This window comes from Felis catus, chromosome B1 (assembly GCF_018350175.1).
Source record: "Felis catus isolate Fca126 chromosome B1, F.catus_Fca126_mat1.0, whole genome shotgun sequence".
Classification (NCBI taxonomy): Eukaryota; Metazoa; Chordata; class Mammalia; order Carnivora; family Felidae; genus Felis; species Felis catus.
The window spans coordinates 85252974-85273955 of NC_058371.1; the positions used below are offsets into that span (position 1 = coordinate 85252974).

General features: G+C 41.4%; 1 protein-coding gene across 2 annotated transcripts in view; it reads left to right on the top strand.

Annotated features, from left to right (window-relative positions):
* The window catches only part of RNF150 (ring finger protein 150), a 292025-nt gene that overhangs the window by 224723 nt on the left and 46320 nt on the right, over nt 1-20982 (top strand). The gene's annotated exons all lie outside the window — the stretch shown is intronic.

A 20982-nucleotide genomic window follows, 5' to 3' on the forward strand; every position in this document is an offset into this window, starting at 1 on the left:
TCCCAGTTTGTGAGTTCGAGCCCTGCTTTGGGCTCTGCACTGACAGTGTGGAGCCTGGAGCCTGTTTTGGATTCTGCATCTCCTTCTCTCTCTGCCCCCCCCCCCCATCTCTCTCTCTCAAAAATAAATAACATAAAAAATTTTTTAAATAAATAAAAATTAAAGTTAAAAGTCAGACAAAACAAAAAGCATCCGTTGACATACCATTGAAGACTGAAATCACTAATTCCACATACATTGTGTGTTAGCATCCCCCCTATCCAAAATGCAGTTTCTACCACAATGGAAAGTATGGCCTTGCATGGCATCCTTTGCTTCAGCTAATGTGTGTGGTACCAAACTGTTAAGAGGGTTTTCTTTTTGCATGCTACATTTGTGCTATATCTGCAATATACGAGTGTATAGGCCTATCATGTAAATTAATGACTGCAGTTTTTACAATGACATGACTTCCTAGTGCTCAAGCCAGTATATTGGGATTACCTATATTCTTTACACTCTATTTACCTCTGTAGTGAGACGATCACCAAATGTTCAGTCTGCTTTTTAAATATCTCCCTGCGCCATTTCCCTCCGCCGCTACTGTAACTCAAGACCTTATTGTCTCTTACCTTGATTTTCTCCCCGGCTGCCGTTTCACTCCCTGTTTCTAGTCTCAACATCCACCAATGTGTCCTCCTCCTGCTTCCTGGATCGTCCTCTACAGAAAATCTGATCTCGTCACTGTTTTGCTGCAAACATTTTTATCACCTGTGGGTTAAAATCTCCAGCTGGCTAATCTAAACAAATCATTAAGCATTTGGCAGCAGCATACTTCTTTCTGGCTTTTAACCACTCCCACCAGGTACTTTACACAGAGCATTTCCAAGCCGCTTGTGGTTCTAGACACGCTGCCCCCGACGTTGCTTCCTCACCTACCGAGTCCTGTGTATCCTCAGGAACACCTCATCTGCTGTATTCTCTGAGATGCCTTCTCCGCTATGCCAAGCAGAATGTGGTGCTTGTTTTAGAATTATCTTCTTCCAAACAGTTCTCTCTGTTACACTTCCTTAAGAAAGCGTCTGTCACCCTCACCCCACTGAATTTATAGGACCTTAAAGAGTTTGGACTGTGGCTCTTCATGTTCTTCCAAAGTCCAGCACAGTTTGTGGCATAAAGTTAGACTCCACAAGCATTAGTTGAAGGAATGAATGAATACGCTGAAGAACTTTTAAAGAATCAATAGCAATAGTTAGGAGACTGCATTGTGATATCCTTTCGTATTTTGTCTGCTAACAAGAAGAAAATATGTGTATTCTTCCACGGATCTCCAAGATGGACCCAAGCACCAGCAGGGCGAGCCTCCCTGTAGCTCATTCCTCTGGGATGACTCTGTGACCCTACAGAAGCACAAATGCCAAACTGGTCCCCTGCCACGAGGAAGGAGGGAGACTAATGCCTCGTGGAAATGGATTGATGATTTATTATTTATCATTATTGACATTGGACTGCACAGCAGAAATGGGGATTAAAGGCAACAGAGAGACAAAGAGGCAGAAACAGCAGCAAAGGGAAGTGTGATGGAAAAAGTCTCCAGCGCCTGTCCACGCAGTACTTTCTGCAGATGCCTGGAGATGACACAAAACCAAATGCCCAGAAACCAGCGCCGCTTAAAGGAAGCACTTCACTTTTTGTTTGATACCATTGGCGCTACTCTTACTATTTTAGATTGACCCACGTTGAGTGTTAATATTGACCTATGAGGGATAATATGGGCTCTGGGAAACCAGATGACTTTGGCATCAGGCACATCAGGCTCAAATCCTGGCTGCCCACCGAGGTGATAGCTGTGGCAAACTCATGTAACATCCCTGGGCCTCAGTTTCCTCATCTTTAAAATTGTTCAAACAAAATCCACCCCACAGGTTTCTTATGAGGGTGAAATGAATCTAGGTACATGCAACTCCTGATTCAGTGCCTGGCTGTCAGTGAGCCACAAATGTGACCTCTCCCCACCGCATACCACCTCTCCAGGAGAACACACATTGGGCAGACATATCACAAGAACCTGATGGTGCAACTGAAATGTCTTAATATTATAAAAATATCTACAATGCACCTTTCTCAGATAGACCCCAAGGCCTGATAGCTCTAGGTTGCAGCCTAAACCAATCGCCTATGGAGATGAAAAATGAATTACTCTACTTCCTGAGCCAGAACTGCATGCTCCCTTGTAGTTCTCTTTTTGCTAATTGATCATCTGAGTACGACTGAGTTATAAACTGCATTCTTTATTACCATGATCTCATACAAAACACTGACTGCCCTTCTAGCACCATTTGCAGAGAAACCACTCAGGTTATCAGGATCATCACTAGGCAGCCCATCAATCAATCAACAATCCATTAGTGTCAGTTCCTAGAAAGTCATAATTATGTCTTTCTGCACGCGGCTCTGTATTGTATTCAACAGCCTGCAGCCCTACAAACAACCTTAGAGAGTGTCTTCAGCATGCAGACATGCGGATAGATGATCTGTGGATAAGCTAGTAATTTCAGATTTGCTAAGTCAGGAAACAGCTTAGAACAAAAAATTTGAAAGTGCCCGTTCTACAGACCTCTGAGATTTCAGCAAATGGGTGCCACACCCCCGCATACCCCCACATAGAAAATCTACTGGCAGACCTTTAAAATCCAGAAATCTCTAGCTCACTGGCTTTTTCCGGGGTGGTCCTCACTGTGCTCCCTCCCTTTGGGAGAAATTTGCAGGGAAATTTCTTTCTTCTTCTGAAGAAAATGTATTGTGGCTAAGTGAGTTAGCCAAATTCTCCTCCCCTTCTGTGTTATGATCAGCTAGGTCACATTCCACTTGGTCTGGTTAAGTCACTGTGCCAGGATAGTGGGAAGACCATCCATCCTCCTCACTCCAGAGGCTTCCCATAGAGCACACACCAAGGTGGGGATCAAGCAAGGTTTCCTGCACACACACCCCTGCACACATGTACACACACATCCACCTGTGCACACGCACTCACGCACCACCACCACCAAATCCCTAGGGCCTTGCCTCATCATCCAAAACCATTAAGGAATAGATGCCTAGGAATTCCCAGGAATTACTGTGGGCAGAGGTAGCAAACTGTTGTCACATATGACTCCTCTTGCCTGCAGATGAGTCTCTTGGTCCTGAAAATGCGTCTGGCAATGCTTTAGTTAGTAGCTAGCATTTAAATATGGCAAGGCTTTACACATAAATCTGCATTTCCAACTTGAAAGAGTTGGAAGCAGCAGAAATCCTGGGCCTCATTCCCTTATGGTGCTAATTGGCTAGACCTGAGTCATGACAGCCCCTCACCGCAAAGCGTGTTCCCAGCAGCTCACCCCAGCTTTGCAACCACAAATTTAGGGACCGTTTCAGGGCAAACAGTGCTTCCTTCATAGGCACTGATGTCTAAAAGACAATCACAGCTTTGAATTGTCCCATTAGGTCTCATTAAAATAATACCTGTTGGGGGGCACCTGCCTGGCTCAGTCGGTTAAGCTTCCAACTCTTGGTTTCAGCTCAGGTCATGATCTCACAGTTTGTGAGTTGGAGCCCCGCATCAGGCTCTGCGCGGACAGTGTGGAGCCTGCTTGGGATTCTCTGTATCCCTCTTTCTGTCTCCCCCACTTCTCCTGCCCACTCTCTCTCTCTCTCAAAAATAAATAAATAAACTTAAAAAAATAAAATAATACCTATTGGTAACTGTCTATGTGCCTGTCGAATAACAACATACACAGTTAGTAACTGGTAACTAAGGTTCATAGCAGGGAGAAACAGGAGATTTATAAACGAAAGTGTATTCAAAAAAATATAAATTACCCAACATCATTTATATACATACGGACTTATGCCTTAATCAGAGCTGTCAGCGCAAGAAAGTGTTGGCTGCACTTAAATTCCTGCTGTGCAACAGGAACAATGGGATGAATTGTTTAAGGAAAATAATGCCGTCGTAATACTGTCGCTGTTGTTTTGATAAGGAGTTAATTAGAAAATTGGATTTGGAAATCAAAGTTTAATATCTGTTTGGTGTCATAGGTAGAAGCATGCGTGTGTGTGCACAGATGGAGGCCAGGAGCACACACACATATACACACATTCTTACCTGCATGTCACGGAGTGAGCATGTGTGCCTCAAGCAGTACCTACACACACGTACACATCTGTGTGTTTATATGGCACACACACGTGCCGGTACACCTATGCTCGTGAATCAGTACCATCAACTTTATGTCACAGTAGTTAACTACGTCTCAGCAGGGATACTTGAAGTTTCTGCTTGTGACTATTTATTACTCCTGAAAATGAAACTGGTTCCAACTTAGCTCGTCAGAGAGGAAAGAACATGCCAGACAAATTTATATATCATTGTTTCTTTAATGGACCTAAAGGCTCTCTAATATCTGGAGAAAGGAAATGTACCCCGACAAGTAAAGCAGTCCTTACTTTTAGATAGGATGTCCCTAGCACCTGTGCCCTCTAATAAAAAGGACACACTTTACAGCCAGATTGCAGTTGTGTGCACCTGTGTCCACACTGAGTGCAAGTGTCATCTTCAGCTGGTGAGGCATCAGGGAGCACGACCAAATGGTAGAGGCACTGGGAAGTGAAAGGTGGGTCTTTATTGGTAGAGAGAGGTTTTCAAGTTTCCTGTCCCTAATTTATACCCCCGGAAATAATGTAAGTTCTCAGTAGTAGACCTAAGTCAAGGCGCAGTCTTGAGCAAATTGCTCAACATCTTGATGCCTCCATTCCCTCACCTACAAAATGGAAGTAATAAGAACACCCACCTCAGGGACACCTGAGTGGCTCAGTCGATTAAGCATCCGACTTCGGCTGAGGTCATGATCTCACAGTTCGTGGGCTCAAGCACCGTGTCGGGCTCTATACTGACAGCTCAGAGCCTGGAGCCTGCTTCGGATTCTGTGTCTCCCTGTCTCTCTGCCCCTCTCCTGCTCATGCACTTGCTCTCTCTATCTCTCTCTCTCTCTCTCTCTCTCTCAAAAATAAACATTAAAAAAAAAAAAAAGAACACCTCATGGGATTAAAGGTAATCAAACTCCTTGGAAAAGTGTCTGGTCCATAAAGGCATTAAAAAATGTTCTCGTGTCATCTAAAGTGGAAGAGATAGGGGCGCCTGGGTGGGTCAGTCGGTTAAGCGTCAGACTTCAGCTCAGGTCACGATCTTGCGGTCCATGAGTTCGAGCCCCGCATCAGGCTCTGGGCTGATGGCTCAGGGCCTGGAGCCTGCTTCCGATTCTGTGTCTCCCTCTCTCTCTGCCCCTCCCCCGTCCATGCTCTGTCTCTCTGTCTCAAAAATAAATACACATTAAAAAAATAAAGTGGAAGAGATAGAGGGAACTCAGACATTATTGAGTATTTGTCATGTGCTGTGGACCTTGCACCTTTAAGGTATTGTATTTAACCTTCACAATCATTATCACTCTTTGACATGAGAAGCTGAAGTGGAGACTGGTCGAGGAACCTCATCAGAAGTCACAGCTTGAGTAAATGGCAGGCTTGATGACAGTTCTGTCACTGTCCCCAAAGCCCAGGCTCCTTCCGGCAAACTGGAGTTTCTCAGCTCTGGTCTAAATACCCTCCTGGGCTCCAGTTGCAATGCAGATTCCTGCCCCCCGCCCCAGATCTAACAAATCATCATTTTCAGGCGTGGGCTAAGAACTGTCATTCTTTTTTTTTCTTTCTGAGTATAGTTGGCATGCAATGTTTTAGTCGTTTCAGGTGTACAACATAGTGAGTTGACAAGTTTATACACTATGCTGTGCTCACAAGTGGAGCTACCACCTGTCACTCATAACACTATTACAATATCACCGACTGTATTCCTTACGCTGGTGCCTTTTAGTCCCATGACGTATCCATTCTGTAACTGGAAGCCTGTATCTCTTTCTCCCCTTCACCCATTTTGCCCAACCCCCACTCCCCTCTTCCCCTCAGTATTTATAGGTCTGATTCTGCTTTTTGTTTGTTTATTCATTTGGTTATTTTTGGATTCCACATGAGTGAAACCATATGGTATTTGTCTTTCTCAGTCTGACTTGTTTCACTTAACATAATACCCTCTAGAGCCATCTATGTTGTCACAAATGGCACGATCTAATCCTTTTTATGGCTGTATAATATTCCATGGTATATATACTCACCACATCTTCCTTATGCATTTGTCTATCAATGGACACTCAGATTGCTTCTTTATCTCAACTATTGTAAATGACGCTGCTATAACCATACGGATGCATATATCTTTTCAAATTTGTGCGTTTTCATTTTCTTTGGGTAAATACCCTGCAGTGGAATTGTCATCAGTCTTCTTAGGTGGTTCTTTCTAAAATCGGAGTTTGAAAACTTGTGCTGCTACCCTAAAATACCTGCCTAAGGAGGACAGACCTGGGACCACTCACACATCCTCTGTTGTCTTATCCCTACGATCCATTTATGGATCCAAATTATGTCTCTAACCACATAGTAATCTTTCTTCAGGAGCACCAGAGTTGGAACATTGTCTTCAATGCAGCTAGCTTCATCTATTTCTTATTGACTCAGCCTTGAAAATTTCCCAAGTGAACACTTTGGCGCCATTTTGTGTGATTGGTCCTTGGATGGATCCTTATTCATAAATCCTACAATGTCTATCCACACCTACTAGCCCCCAAGACACTGATCCCAATCCCAAAAGAAAATCAGTAGAAAATCTAGGTATGTTTTTATTCAGTCCTACCTTGTGATCTTGTTGGAGGTTTACCTGGCAGCCAACATTGCTATCTGAGCCAGAGACCATAGCCTTTTTATTATTGAAATAATTGTTTCCTTGCTCATGAAAGACTATAGACCTGATATGTGACCAACACACTGAATGTTACAGGCATTCATTTACATTTTGACAACAAATGAATGTTACAGGCATTCATTTACATTTTGAAGATGAGCAATAACCCTTGAATCACCTCCTGGGAAAAGGAAGTGTTCTCTGTAGAGAAAATTAACAATTCTGAGATACTGAAGGAAGTCCTTGATCCGGTGGAGTGAAAGACGAATTTGGAAAGAATCACAGTAGGTTTTCTCAACTATATAACTTTATTGAGGAAAGAGGTGTTTGGTGTCATAAAATTAACTGCTGAAAAGGATAAGGCAACAAGGTTACATTTTATAGTTCCTTTGGATTTATAGCAGCTAAGATCTGCAGCAGAGTACTAATTAGTCAGTAACTGCTAAGCATCATTATCTTTTGTCCAAGATATGGTGTAGAAAATATGTTTAGGGAGCTTAATACAGTTCACCCTTGAACAACATGGGTTTGAGATGTGTGGGTCCACTTATGTGCAGGTGTTTTTCAATAAATACAGTACATTATTATAAATATATTTTCCTGGGGCACCTGGGTGGCTCAGTCGGTTAAGCGTCCAACTTCAGCTCAGGTCATGATCTCGCGGTCCGTGGGTTCAGGCCCCATGTCAGGCTCTGTGCTGACAGCTCAGAACCTGGAGCCTTCCTCATATTCTGTGTCTCCCTCTCTCCCTGCCCCTCCCCTGCTCACATTCTGTCTCTCTCTCAAAAATAAATAGATAGATAGATAGATAGATAGATAGATAGATAGATAGATAGATAAATTTTCCTTATGATTTTCTTTATGACATTTCTCTGGTTTTATTATAAGAATATAGTCTATGATACATATAACACACAAAATGTGTATTAACCAACTGTTTATGTTATTGGCAAAGCTTCCAATCACCAATAGGCCATGCAAAGTTAAGTTTGGGGGCAGTCAAAAGTTATATTCAGATTTTCAACTGTGTGGGGAGTCAGTGACCTATCCCCTGTATCGTTCAAGGATCAACTATACTTGGAAGGAGATAATAATGGCAGGAAATGTTTCTTTTTTAAATCTTCTTACCTTGTTGAACGTTAACAGTAATGGAACAAATGGAACCCTGACTGAGCTCTCATGATGTACACAGCTAATTTCTTAAGGCTGAGTGTTTTTATCCTTCGAGTCTTACTGTTGGGACTTTGCCTTTACATTGATGCGTGTCTCTGCTTATGACATGCTTGCCTTCTACTTCCAAGATTCCCTCTGTGCCTAAATATGCATCCTCCTCTTAGAGAAATCCTATCTATAAAAAGGCAAGCCATAAAATGGAAAAATATACTCACCTCTGATACTGGAATGACAGTCAAAGTTTTGAGGGGGAAATATTCAGTCTCAGAAATCTTAACCAGCTCTCATGCTGCCTACAAACCCTCTCTCCAGGAGATTTTCTCTTATAAGAGAATCTTCATCAGAAAATTGAAGGTGGCCTGGGGCTTAGTCTCCAGTGGCTTAAAGAACAGGATCTTCAGGGTCTGCAAAGGTACAGTTCTAGTTCAAGGACCCCTGCTGCTTTTTTCCTGGCTTGCAGAGTGAAGGAGAGTTCTCAAAATTGAAGACAGGCCCTTGGTATCCATGGAAACTCAGCTCAGCACCAGATGAGTGGGTTCTCTGTGATTTGGGGATTTATGGATTTTTAACCACTCGGCACCATCATTTACCATTATTGGCAAAGCATCCCGTGTTACAAGAGACTTCGGCAATAGTGTGAGGCAGCTGTTTTTCTGTGGCAAAGTCATGTAAATTATTTGCAAGCAGGAAAAAAATAAACATTGAAGACTACATGGTAAGATCTGTCCAGTGATAGAGCACCTCTTGCTTGGAACACTGTCTATGCTTGTGGTTGCAGACTCTTCAAAAGTACAAGTTCAAAATGTTCATTCATTATGTACTACTGGGGAACACTGGCAAAATGATAAACACAGCATGCAGCAATAAAAGGGGGTTAGGCAGGAGCTCTGTCCTGGACAAATATTTAGGCCAACTATGGGGTTTAAAAAAAGTGGAGGAGGAGCAGGCAGGGGAACTTGTTATAGGCATCAATAATCTTTCCCAATTGAAGTAGCATGTCCTTAAAAAAATCAAAATTCAGAATGCACGTGGGCCACATATTGAAATGACTATCTGTAATGTAGGGATGACAAAAGATACTAAGTGTAACAAGGGGGAAAAGACATCACAAAGCACTCTGAAAATAATCTAGAAGACCTCACCGGGAGTTAATCTAGGAGTCAGTTTCATCAGTTAAACAAAGCCACTTTGCCAATGATGTCAGTGATTTGGTATAATATCTATTAATGCCTGTCTTGAACTAGGATGAAATTGCCCCTCCTTTGAAGAAATTTAGATTCTGACAGATGTAAAACAGATGTGTCCAAAGTAGAAGTTACTTTGCCAAGTGCTATTTTTTTCTTCTGAATAGTCTCATTTGCCAGATCTGCTAAAGGCTTTGTCTACATAAGAGATTTATGTAGCTTTCGTTAGTTTACGGAGAGATGGGGGAATGACTGGTCACTCTCAGGCTGGTGCAGGAAATGCTAAGACCTTAACCCCCACATTAAATTCCACAAGCTCCCGATGGACTTGTTCAGAGGATTTGGCCATTTGAACACATGTTTGGGGATCCGAGGATGAAATGCTTCGGTCTTCAATTTTCCTTAATATTGGAAAATTGCTGGGTTTTAGCTCATTTTCCTAATTCTGTGTTTATTATGGATGTGTTCACCCAGTCATCATGGTCCATCTAGAAGTACCTTTTGAATTCTTCTCATCTCTTCATTTTTAAGTTTAGCAAGCCTCTGGCAGAATAGCTGTCGTAGCCACACCCCCACCCATGCCAGCCACAGAGACAGAATTCCACATAGGTGGCCCCTCTTCTCAGAGAGGTGCTGAGCATAATTCTGAAACCATTAAAGAGAAAAAAGAAACTAGAAAATGCTCTTAGGAAATACCTGCTAAGGTGAAGGGGTTGGGAAGAGCAGGAATAAGATTCTTGGCCCATTAAAGTAAATGAAACACTTACCTTACATACCGTGTAGGCTAGATCTTGTTTTTCTTAGCTTATTCTGTGGTCCTGCTTGACGCCTTGTTATAATATTCTCCATGCAGCTCTGAAATAAAAGTAGGAGTCTCCCTCCCAGTATTTTTAGCCTTTAAAACACCAACATTATTTATTGATGTCTTCCCATTCTTCTGATTCATACATGGAGGTGGTAACCATTTTATTTCTTTTATGAGTTTAGCATTGGGGATGAAGGTTTGGCCATGTCTATGCGAAATAAACCCCTGTCCTTGGAGATGTAAGTCTGTTCTAGTTAAGAGAAAAAAAAACAAAAATACATGGGTGGAATATTTAAATAATGAAATAAGGCATTGATACTAATCAGGTGTCAGAAATTGCGGATTACAGGCACTCTTCAGAAAAGGGATTGTGGGGGGCAGCACTACTCTCCAACCTCTGGGCACACCTCCTCCCAGTGGGAAGGAACCTGTGGGAGCCCAGAAGAAAATCACTCAAGAGTCCCTACCCCACTTACTAGAGACCAAGTTAGCAGGATGCAAACTGCCATTTTGTGGAGGGCTGGAATTGGCCATATCCTTTATTTGGATGTTTAGTAGCAAAAACCCATTTTCTTCTTTTTATTTGGGTTTTTAGTAGCAAAACCCATTTTTAAACCCAGTGCACATATAGGACAATTCAAATGTAATAAAGAGATAAACTTAAACTCTTTGGTTTGGGGGGGTGGGGGGTTGGCTAATGAAAATGAATAGTACCCAGCATAGAGTCTGGTGGAGTTCTGGTCTACCTCCCTCCCTCCTGTACCACCTTAGGAAGAGGCATTTTGTAGAGTTCATTGTAGCTACTAGATGCTTGTTTTGTTTTGTCTTGTTTTGGATTTCCAGGAAATACAGACCAGATGAGCAAAGGAAATGAAGATCAGATTAGTAAAGTAAATGAGAGGGTCTAACAAATGGTTTCAACAAAGATTCATTACCCTACTAAGTAGTCATCTGCCTCTGAATAATTGCTACACTAAATGCTGGGGTGGGCGGGGTGGGAGGGACGGGGAGGATGGGTGTGGAAGGAACAGCTTCAGCTGTCCTTTGTGGCAGTTACTGTCATCACCTCCGTCATCATCACCATCTTCATCCACCTCACCTCCATCATCATCACCATCTTATCCACCACACCCAGTGCCCCAGGTTCCTCTCACAGCCGACACCGAGGACTTCATAAAGCACCATAAAACCCACCCAGGCAAGAACAGGAGAGCCACGTTCAAGTCCTAGCTCAGCTACCTACTGGCTCTTCAGGGGACCTTGAAGGAATACCTTAGCCTTTCTGAGATTCAGGCAGCCTGCTGTCATAGGACTCAGATGTTCGACAGAATGTTATAAACTAAAGCAAATGTAATGAATGATGATGATGAGAGAACAATAATAGTTATAATTGTGAAAAAGGGTGTTAGAACAATTCTGGGCCAAGTCTACCATTTTCTATCAGTGCTGTTACCCACCTTCACTCCCATCTTCATTGCCCCCTGCTATAATCATGAAATACAACAAATAATTATAGCTGTTATAATCAATCTTTTGGGGGACCAGTGATTAATTTTGGGGACCACTGATTAAAAAATGGTCCTGAAAAAGATTTCTTTTATTCTTCTAATATTTATGTTCTGGAAGCCAAAATAAATGATAGTACCTAGGAGCTACATGAAACCCCTTAAAATGCCTCTTCCCTAGAGAAGGAAGTGATCATGTATTCTTACTCCGAAAAGAAGGAAAGGAAAGGAAACTAACATTTTTGGAGAATTTGCTAGAAGATACACACAAGTCAGAAATTACAAATAACGTAAATGTCTTTCATTTTGGAAAAGGACAAATAAAATACAGCTTGTGTTTAAATGAACTAGTTAACAGCGGCAGAAAAGAATTAAATACAGAATATGATTAAATCTGAGAAGCAAGATTAAAAAAAAGTTGAGGGGCACCTGGATAGCTCAGTCAGTTGAGCGTCCAGCCTCGTCTCAGGTCATGATCTCACAGTCTGTGAGTTCGAGCCCCGCATCGGGCTCTGTGCTGACAGCTCAGGTCCTGGAGCCTGCTTCTGATTCTGTGTCTCCCTCTCTCTCTGCCCCTCCCCTGCTCATGCTCTGTCTCTGTCTCAAAAAAAAAATTAAAATTAAAATTAAAAAAATAAAAATTTTAAAAAGTTGAAAAATAACACAGCAAGCTTTCATTTGTGTAAAAAATTTAATACACAAAATAGTGCCTAATTTATTCGTGTATTTATTTATTACCTGCATCGATATATGCGTGCACACACACGTACACACGCACACGTTTGTATAAGATGTACTGTAAAGATTCATGTCAAATTGTGTTAGTAGTTGCTTTGTTGGAAGGATAAAACTAAAAATGAGGCACAAAGGGTACGAATGTGGTTGTGTTGGTTTTGCTTTTACTGAAGAGACAGACTTAAATATAACATGATTTGCTGTGTGAATATTTATTCAGACCCTGGTATAACTCAGACCCTTATTTCTGTGCTGGGGAATCTTACGGTGATGCAGTCTCTGACTTCATCGGGATTGCTTTCTATTGAACAAGACAGAAGAACATAAGAATATTATGTTAAGATAAGACTATCAAAAATAAAATAAGGCCAGGTAAGGTGTTAGAGAGTGACTGGGGCAATTAGAAGACAGACAAGGATAGCTTCTCTGAGTAGGTAACATTGGCAGGCACCTGAAAATCAGTATCAATGCTTGGTGATGGAGACAAAGCAGCTTAGGTTACTATATTATTCCTGCACTTCTGTAGCATTTTTTTTTTTTAGTGTCTACCCCCATCCCCACCACCTCCCCCAAGAAAATCTGCTTCAAAATAGCATGAGAGTTTTAAAGAGGTACCAAACCCAGATAAAGTATTTAGAGATTTCAACCTTTTGAACCAATGATAAGTGGTAAGGGGTAGTGAGCCTAGAGAAATATCCCATAAGGTAATGATTTCATTTTATTTCTGGAAAACACCAAAATGCAAATCATTTTTTAAAATACCCACCTTAAAATTCAACAAAGTCTTCTTGGCAAGTGAGGATTCAGGAAAAATAACAGTGATCTCAAAGGCAAAATGATGGGGGGGATGTAGGTATCAACACTTTCATGAGGAAGGATAAGATTTGTATTTTTATCCAAAGAGAATATGGCTTCCTTTTTTTTTTTTTTTTAAGTTGGAGAATGTGCTCGTAAAGGGGAAATAAACATTGGAAAAAGCTGTTTAGGAAGTTAGAAGACCTGATCTCAACACTGACATAACAGCGTGTACCATTCAAACAGCGTGTGCCAATGGGTTCCTTGTCTGCCTCCTCACTTACAAGGAGGTGAGATGAGTTCATCTACCTTCGAACAACATAAACAGCAGCTCCAATTTTATCATTAACCACCATCAAAACCTACATGTTACTAAAGGTTTCTCTGAACCAGAAACTAGGCTAAATGTTTTCTGTCCATTGTCTTAGTTGATTGAATGAGTGAGTGAGTGATCAGTAAACTCTAAGGCTCTTCTGGCTTTATCTGCTTGGTTATCAAACAAAAGAGGCACAAGAGAGAGGAAGACCAGTGGTTTCTATCCCTGAGGGGCAGAAATGGAGGATGAATGTCTGGCCCACCTTAATATCCATTTCCCTTATTCCCTTTTCCCATCCATGCCCCCTTACCTGGTTGATCAGCTTGCCTCTTTAAGGTTTTCTGACCCAATTCCAAACGGCAGGGTCGGGGGGAGATTGCACACATACAATACCAAGCAATTCTGAGACACCATCAGCATGTCCAAGAATTCAACTCAATCCTGACACCATCTGCATGAAGATAGAATCAGATCCCACAGGTTGAGGGTTCAGTCCCACAGAACAGCCCCCACCACCACCGCCTCAGATGCCAGGCACACACCCAGGCTGTTTACCTGTGCTTCTGACCGACCAGCCACAGATTTTTGGTTCCCACAACCTCCTCTGTAGGTTCAATTAATTTGCTAGAACAGCTCGTAGAACTCAGGGAAACATGTATATTTACCATTTTATTAAGGGATATGATAAAGTGTATTAAAGGATAAGAATCAACAACCAGATGAAGATACATATGGCAAGGTCCCAAACAAAGGAGCATCTATCCTCATGGAGCTTGGGGCCTGGCTCTACAGCATTCTGGTGCCCCAAGGGTGGAAGCTGTTAGAATAAAAGGAACCAAAAAGGTGAACTCCTGGGTCTTTATGGAGGCTTCATGCCATAGTCATGGCTGACTAAGTCATTGATCATTGGCTGATTCAACCTCCAGCCCCTCTCCTTTCCCTGGAGGTCAGGGTGGGACTGAAAATTCCAACACTCCAATCACATGGTTGGACATCCTGCCCTTGGGTGAGGTCCAGAAGCCACCTTCGTTAATAACAAGACACCCAGTTCACTTTTATGGCTTGAAAGGGTTTTTAGAAACTCTGGATGGGGGCGCCTGGGTGGCTCAGTCGGTTAAGCTTCTGACTTCGGCTCAGGTCATGATCTCGCGGTCCGTGAATTCGAGCCCCGTGTCAGGCTCTGTGCTGACAGCTCAGAGCCTGGAGCCTGCTTCAGATTCTGTGTCTCCCTCTCTTTCTGTCCCTTCCCCACTCATACTCTGTCTCTCTCTCTCTTAAAAAAAAAAAAAAAAAAAAAAAACAACCAATAAACATTGAAAAAAATTTAAAAAAGAAAAAGAAACTGTGGATGAAGACCAAATATATCTGAGGATATATTTCGGTCATCTGAATAATCAAATATATCTTTCTAATCATTGTATCACATTACATCACTTGTTTCTCCTTTATTTCCACCCTAAACTAATGGCCAGGAATTCCCATTGCATGACTAAATATTAATTAAAATTCTAGTTTTTGCTCTGAACACAAGAGCTAGAAGTTGCATTCTGTGAGCCAGAGAAATGGGTTAGGTTATGATCTTATAACATATGACGGGACTACTGCTCTTGCCATTATGGGCTTTAGATAGAATCCATTAGGTTTTCCAGGAAGGCACATCCATCTCAATTACTTTGAATTTCAGTAATTTATTGGGACATCAACTCATGCTCTGGATGAAAACATCAGGCCTCTTTTCTTTAGCTAAGATGAATCTAGCAGTTTTTGAGGGCTTATGTGTGCCACCACTTTGAGTCCTTCCCTTCTGCCCCAAAACACCAGGTCATGACCTATTCTCACACCCACCAAAGGTGAATTATGCACTATTTGTTGGAAGAGGTGGGGACAACCAGGGCTTCTTCTGAACAAATGACTTGGCAGTCTTGAAGTTTTATAAGCAGGCTTTTCCATGTGCTTTATGGGGGAAGCAGATGGTCAGAATGGTCAGAAATGACAACCATAGTAAAAAATTTAAATTGATTGTGGTTGTAGAACAGATTGATGTAACATGATGCCTGCACACACAGACCAAATGTGCTCTTAGCAGTGTCTAGTCTCTAGCACTGAACTATTTATTTACCTTACATTTTGCGTATGCTCTTCTTAAAGACTTATATTTCGGCTAAGCCCCTATTTAAAATGTTTCTTTCTTGGGGCACCTGAGTGGCCCAGTCAGTTAAGCGTCCAGCTTCAGCTCAGGTCATGATCTCACGGTTCATGAGTTCAACCCCCACGTCAGGCTCTGTGCTGACAGCTCAGAACCTGGAGCCTGCTTTGGATTCTGTGTCTCCCTCTCTCTCTGCCCCTCCCTCCCCCCAAATAAACATAAAAAGAAATTTTAATGCTTCTTTCTTTTAAAAGGACATGTGTAAGAAAATGTTTCTACTTCTGCCCTCCCCAATCCCTTCCAGAGTGAAGGATTCCCTACTTTGCTGTGTGCTGTAGCTTGACCTTTAAACTGGACTTTATGTTTCCATCCGAGCCCTGTTCTCTAGTTTCCTCTGACTCTTGTGTTGGACTATCTTGTAACAGGGTGACACTTATACAAGCAGTAGGGATGAGGCTGTCACATGGCAGATGAGCTCTTTATGAAATGTTGATGCATCAACCTGTATCCTATAACCCTGAAGAAACAACGTTTCAGAGACAGCAGGGTAGTGACAGGGAAAGAAAGGGCACCGCTTGTCTGCCAGCACATTAATGGGCAAAGAAGGGAGAAGTCAAGAGGCTTAATGGAAAATGAATAAAGCAGGTTGTGAGTAAATTTATTAAATACAATAATAGCAGTGCATCAGCCAGCATAGCATGTGTCAGACACACTGTGAAGGGAAGTGTCATGTGTGTATATGTGCATGCGTGCGTATGTGTATATATGCATAAATATTACCAAATCTCATTACAGGCTGCAAGAAAAAGTATTATTATCATTACTTTATTGATAAAGAAACAGATCGTTTATTTTCCAGCAATTTATCTAAGCAAGTATTCTTATGCACACCATAAAAAAATCCACATATGTTAAAAGAAGTTCACTTTAGCCATGCATTCAAATTCCTCCTCAGTTTTAGTACAGCCTGTCTTTAGTGAGACCAGTCAGGAAAATGGAAGTCAATATAGATATTTAAAAATAAGGGAATAGGGGCGCCTGGGTGGCTCAGTCAGTTGAGCATCTGACTTCGGCTTAGGTTATGATCTCAGGATTCTTGAGTTGGAGCCCCACATTAAGCCCCGCATCGAGCTCTGTGCTGACAGCTCAGAGCCTGGAGCTTGCTTCATATTCTGTGTCTCCCCCTCTCTCTGCCTCTCCCCCACTTGTGCTCGCTCGCTCTCTCTCTCTCTCTCTCTCTCTCTCTGCCTCTCTCAAAAATAAATAAACATTATTTTTTTTTAAAAAAAAGGGAATATAGTACAAGAAATTGGTCACAAAAATCTTGGGGAAAAATGAACACCAAGCTTTACCTTGCACCATATATAAATTTAACTTAAAATGTGTCATAGATTTCAACATGTGGTATACCACATTAATAGAACAAAGGATAAAAATAAAGGACCATCTTGACACAGAAAAAGCACTTGACAGAATGCTACACACTTTCATGATAAAAACACTCAACAAACTAGAAATAGAAGGAAATTACCTCAGCATATTAAAACCCACATATGACAAACCCACAGTTAACATCATACTCAATAGTGAAAAACTGAAAGCTTTTTCTCTAAGATCAGGAACAAGTCAAGAATGCTTACTTTCACCACTTCTATTTAACATAGTGCTGCAGGGTCCAGGCCAGAGCAGTTAGGCAAGAAAAAGAGATAGAAGGCATCCACACTGGAAGGAAAGAAGTTGAGTATCTATGTTTGCATATAATATCGAATATATAGAAAATTCCAAAGATTTGAGGCACCTGGGTGGCTCAGTTGGTTAAGCACTGTTAGCATTAAACAACGAATTCAGCAAAGTTGCAAGATATAAAATCAGCACACAAAAAAACAACTGCTTTTCTACACTAACAGTGGATAATCTGAAAAAGAAATTAAGAAAATGATCTAATTTACAGTAACACCAAAAAGAATAAAATATTTGGGAATAAATGTAAGGAGATGAAAGATGTGGATACTGAAAAGTATAAAACATTGCCAAAAGAAATTTTAAAGATACCAAAAACTGGAAAAATATCCCATAGCCATGAATTAGAAGACTAAATATTGTAAAATGTTCATACCACTCAAAGTAATCTGCACATCCAATGCTGTCCCTATCAAAGTCTCAATGACATTTTGGTTTTTTGCAGAAATAGAAAAACAGTCCTAAAATTCAAATAGAATTTTAAAGGGCCTTAAATAGTCAAAACAATCCTTATGAAGGGGATTCAGCGTCCAACATTTTTCCTTGAAACCTCCTTAAGCTTAGTGCTTAAGGTTTTCTGTAGGTGGTACTAATTGCAGATTGTAACAACATAAATGTTAACTACATAAACGTTCACTAGATCGTTCACTGCATCCTTTCCTGCACAAACCAATATAAAACTGATGCAAAAGTTACATCGTCCCTTCTTTTGGCACTTAGTAAGGAATTACCCAATGAACTGTTAATGCAATCAGTAAGAAGTTTGAGGAATTGGAGGAAATCTTTGCCCTCCTGGGTGAAGTGTCACAGGGAAAGAAAACCAACGATGAAGAGATAACAGTGGGGGAGCCTGGGTGACTCAGTTGGTTACGCGGGTTCGGCATCTGACTTTGGCTCAGGTCACGATCTCATGAGTTCAGGCTCCCATGTTGGGCTCCCATGCTGGTGTTGGGGAGCCTGCTTGAAGATTCTCGCTCTCTTTCAAAATAAATAAACTTAAAAAAAAAAGATAAAAAGCAAAGTGAAATCATAACGATCTGATCTTACTTAATATACAAGCTTCCAGGGAATTCTCCACCAAGCCCACGTAGAAATAATGGTTTAAACTTTCCCATCTGAGAGGGAAGAAGGAATTTTCCTGAAGTGATCTCATCACGTGTATATATATCATTATGGAGCCAGAACTTAAAAAAGGCAAAAGTGCCAGTTATATCTGAACGATTTAGAAGTCACTTAGCCAGATGGATGAATTTGTATTGTAGCCTTGGAATGCTTAGTTCCCAAAGGTGGCCAAGCTTTGTCTATGAGCACAGCTTAGCAGCCACATGAAAATATGGCAGATCTGTCGTTCCCGAATGGCATGATTGTCAGTATCACTGGCTTGGATAGGGATTCCATTTCTGCCCCCTCTGTGTACTTGACTTTGGACAAATTGACTTCACCAATAAAATGTGTAGCAGCCGTTGGGATAATCATACACCTACTTCAGAATGTCATTGTGAAGATGACATATGTAACATGTAATTGCTTAGCACAATGCCCGGCACGTAGGAAGAAGTCAATACATTCTAGCTGTTGTTATTAATACTGCACAGCCTCTGAAGAAACTGACCCTCAGGCCGGCCATTCTCACAATAGAAGCCCCTCCTAAGAGGGAAGATTTAAGCCAAATCAGAAGTTTATCTCCTCAGAAATTCTTGTTAGGCCAGAGATAAAGCAAGGAACTCATACAAAAAGGACACATTTCCTTATTGAAAACACTCTGCATTTGAAGGCAGATTAACTTGCCCACTAAGATTATGATAGGGAATATGTAAGCAGTGCCCTAGTCCTGCCCTAAGAAACCTTGATTCTGAGAAGAGATGGAAAGATAATGTAAGTCAGCCAGTCTGGCTGACCATCTCCCCTACAGTTCTCTTGCATAATACAGGAGTGATTGGAAATGATGTCTTATTTTCAGGAAGATAAGCATTGGTACCAGTGGACAGAAGGGTGCCATTTTTTCCTTGAAACCTTATTTTTCAAGTACATGGGAAAAAATAAGCTTTTATGTGATGCAGAGCAGCTCCCAGCGTGTGAACACCAAACCTCCTGGAGAATCAGGACACCTGGGGGATTATATTCATCACTACCTTATTTTCTCCCAACACAGAGAACACTTATTCTGAGGGCAATGTTTGTTAATTCTTAACAGAGAAGGACTTATTCCAGCCTGCTACTGCTCTATGCCTTCTTTCAGAAGACACGCAGTAAATATCAAACCTGATTCTGGGAAGGATAATTTTCTGCTTTAGCTTTGAATAACCATCATAAAGAAACAACTAAGTAGGAAAGTGGTGACTTCACATGAAAAGTGTCATGTCAAGTTAATAGAACACATAGTCATTGAAACATAAACCATTGAAAAGAAAGCCAGGCCACTCTTCTCCAGCTCACCCATGATGCAAAATCTCTGCGGTGAATGGTTCTTAGCCTTTTTGTGGTTTCTGTAAGAATCTAGTGAGAGCAATCCTCTTACCAGAAAAATATATGTATGCATATAACCATATAAGTGTGTATGTAACTTTAGGCACCTGAATTCCTCCACAAGTCCACTAATCCTCAGGTTAAGACTCTTACCTCTGAAGTATAGATATGGTCAAGTTCATGCGCCCTGGAATCAGATCTAGGTTCAAATTCTAGTTCCGACTCTTACCTTCAGTGTAATCTCAGGAGGATTTTAACCTTCCTGGGCTTTAGTTTTATTACCTGAAAATAGAAATAATACTATGTCATAGGTTGATTTTGAATATTAAATTAGGTAATCTGTTTTAACACTTAGCATAATCCCTGGCATGTACTAAATACTCAATAAGCATTAGAATTGTTATTAGCTAATAAAATACAAAACTTGGGGCGCCTGGGTGGCGCAGTCGGTTAAGCGTCCGACTTCAGCCAGGTCACGATCTCGCACTCCATGCGTTCGAGCCCCGCGTCAGGCTCTGGGCTGATGGCTCAGAGCCTGGAGCCTGTTTCCGATTCTGTGTCTCCCTCTCTCTCTGCCCCTCCCCCGTTCATGCTCTGTCTCTCTCTGTCCCAAAAATAAATAAACATTGAAAAAAAAATCTTTAAAAAAAAAATAAAATAAATAAAAATAAAATACAAAACTTAAGCCCTGCATGGCCAGAGGGGAACTTCAATTCAGTTTCAATGCTACAGACTCTGCTGAGTGCCTCCTGTTTCTGAAGGAACATGGTGGGATTCTGAAATGGAAATTTTGTTTGTTTGTTTGTTTGTTTGTGGAGGGGGTTGTGTGTGTTTTTTTTTTTAAGTTTATTTATTTTAAGAAAAAGAGAGCACAGGCAGGGGAAGGGCAGAGAGAGAGGGAGACAGAGAATCCCAAGCAGGCTCTGTACTGACAGTGTGGACTCAAACTCACTGACTGAGATCATGACATGAGCTGAAATCGAGAGTCAGATGCTTAATCCACTGAGCCACCCAGATGCCCTGAATGGGAGTGTTGGCAGTGACAGAGGCCTGAAGTGATAGGGACAGGCCAGGTATGCCTAATACCAGACAAGGCAGGTCTCAGGGTCTTATATTCCCAGGTTGGAAGGTACTAGAACAGTCATCCGGGCACACTTTATACACGCTCGTATCAAATCCACAGCAGAACTGCAACCACAGTACACATTTCACAAAGGGAAACCGTGAGTCTTTAGGTAATTTTTTATATATTAAAGAAGAAAGAGATAAACCAAGGATATTAACAATTTATGGACCAAATAGAATTAAT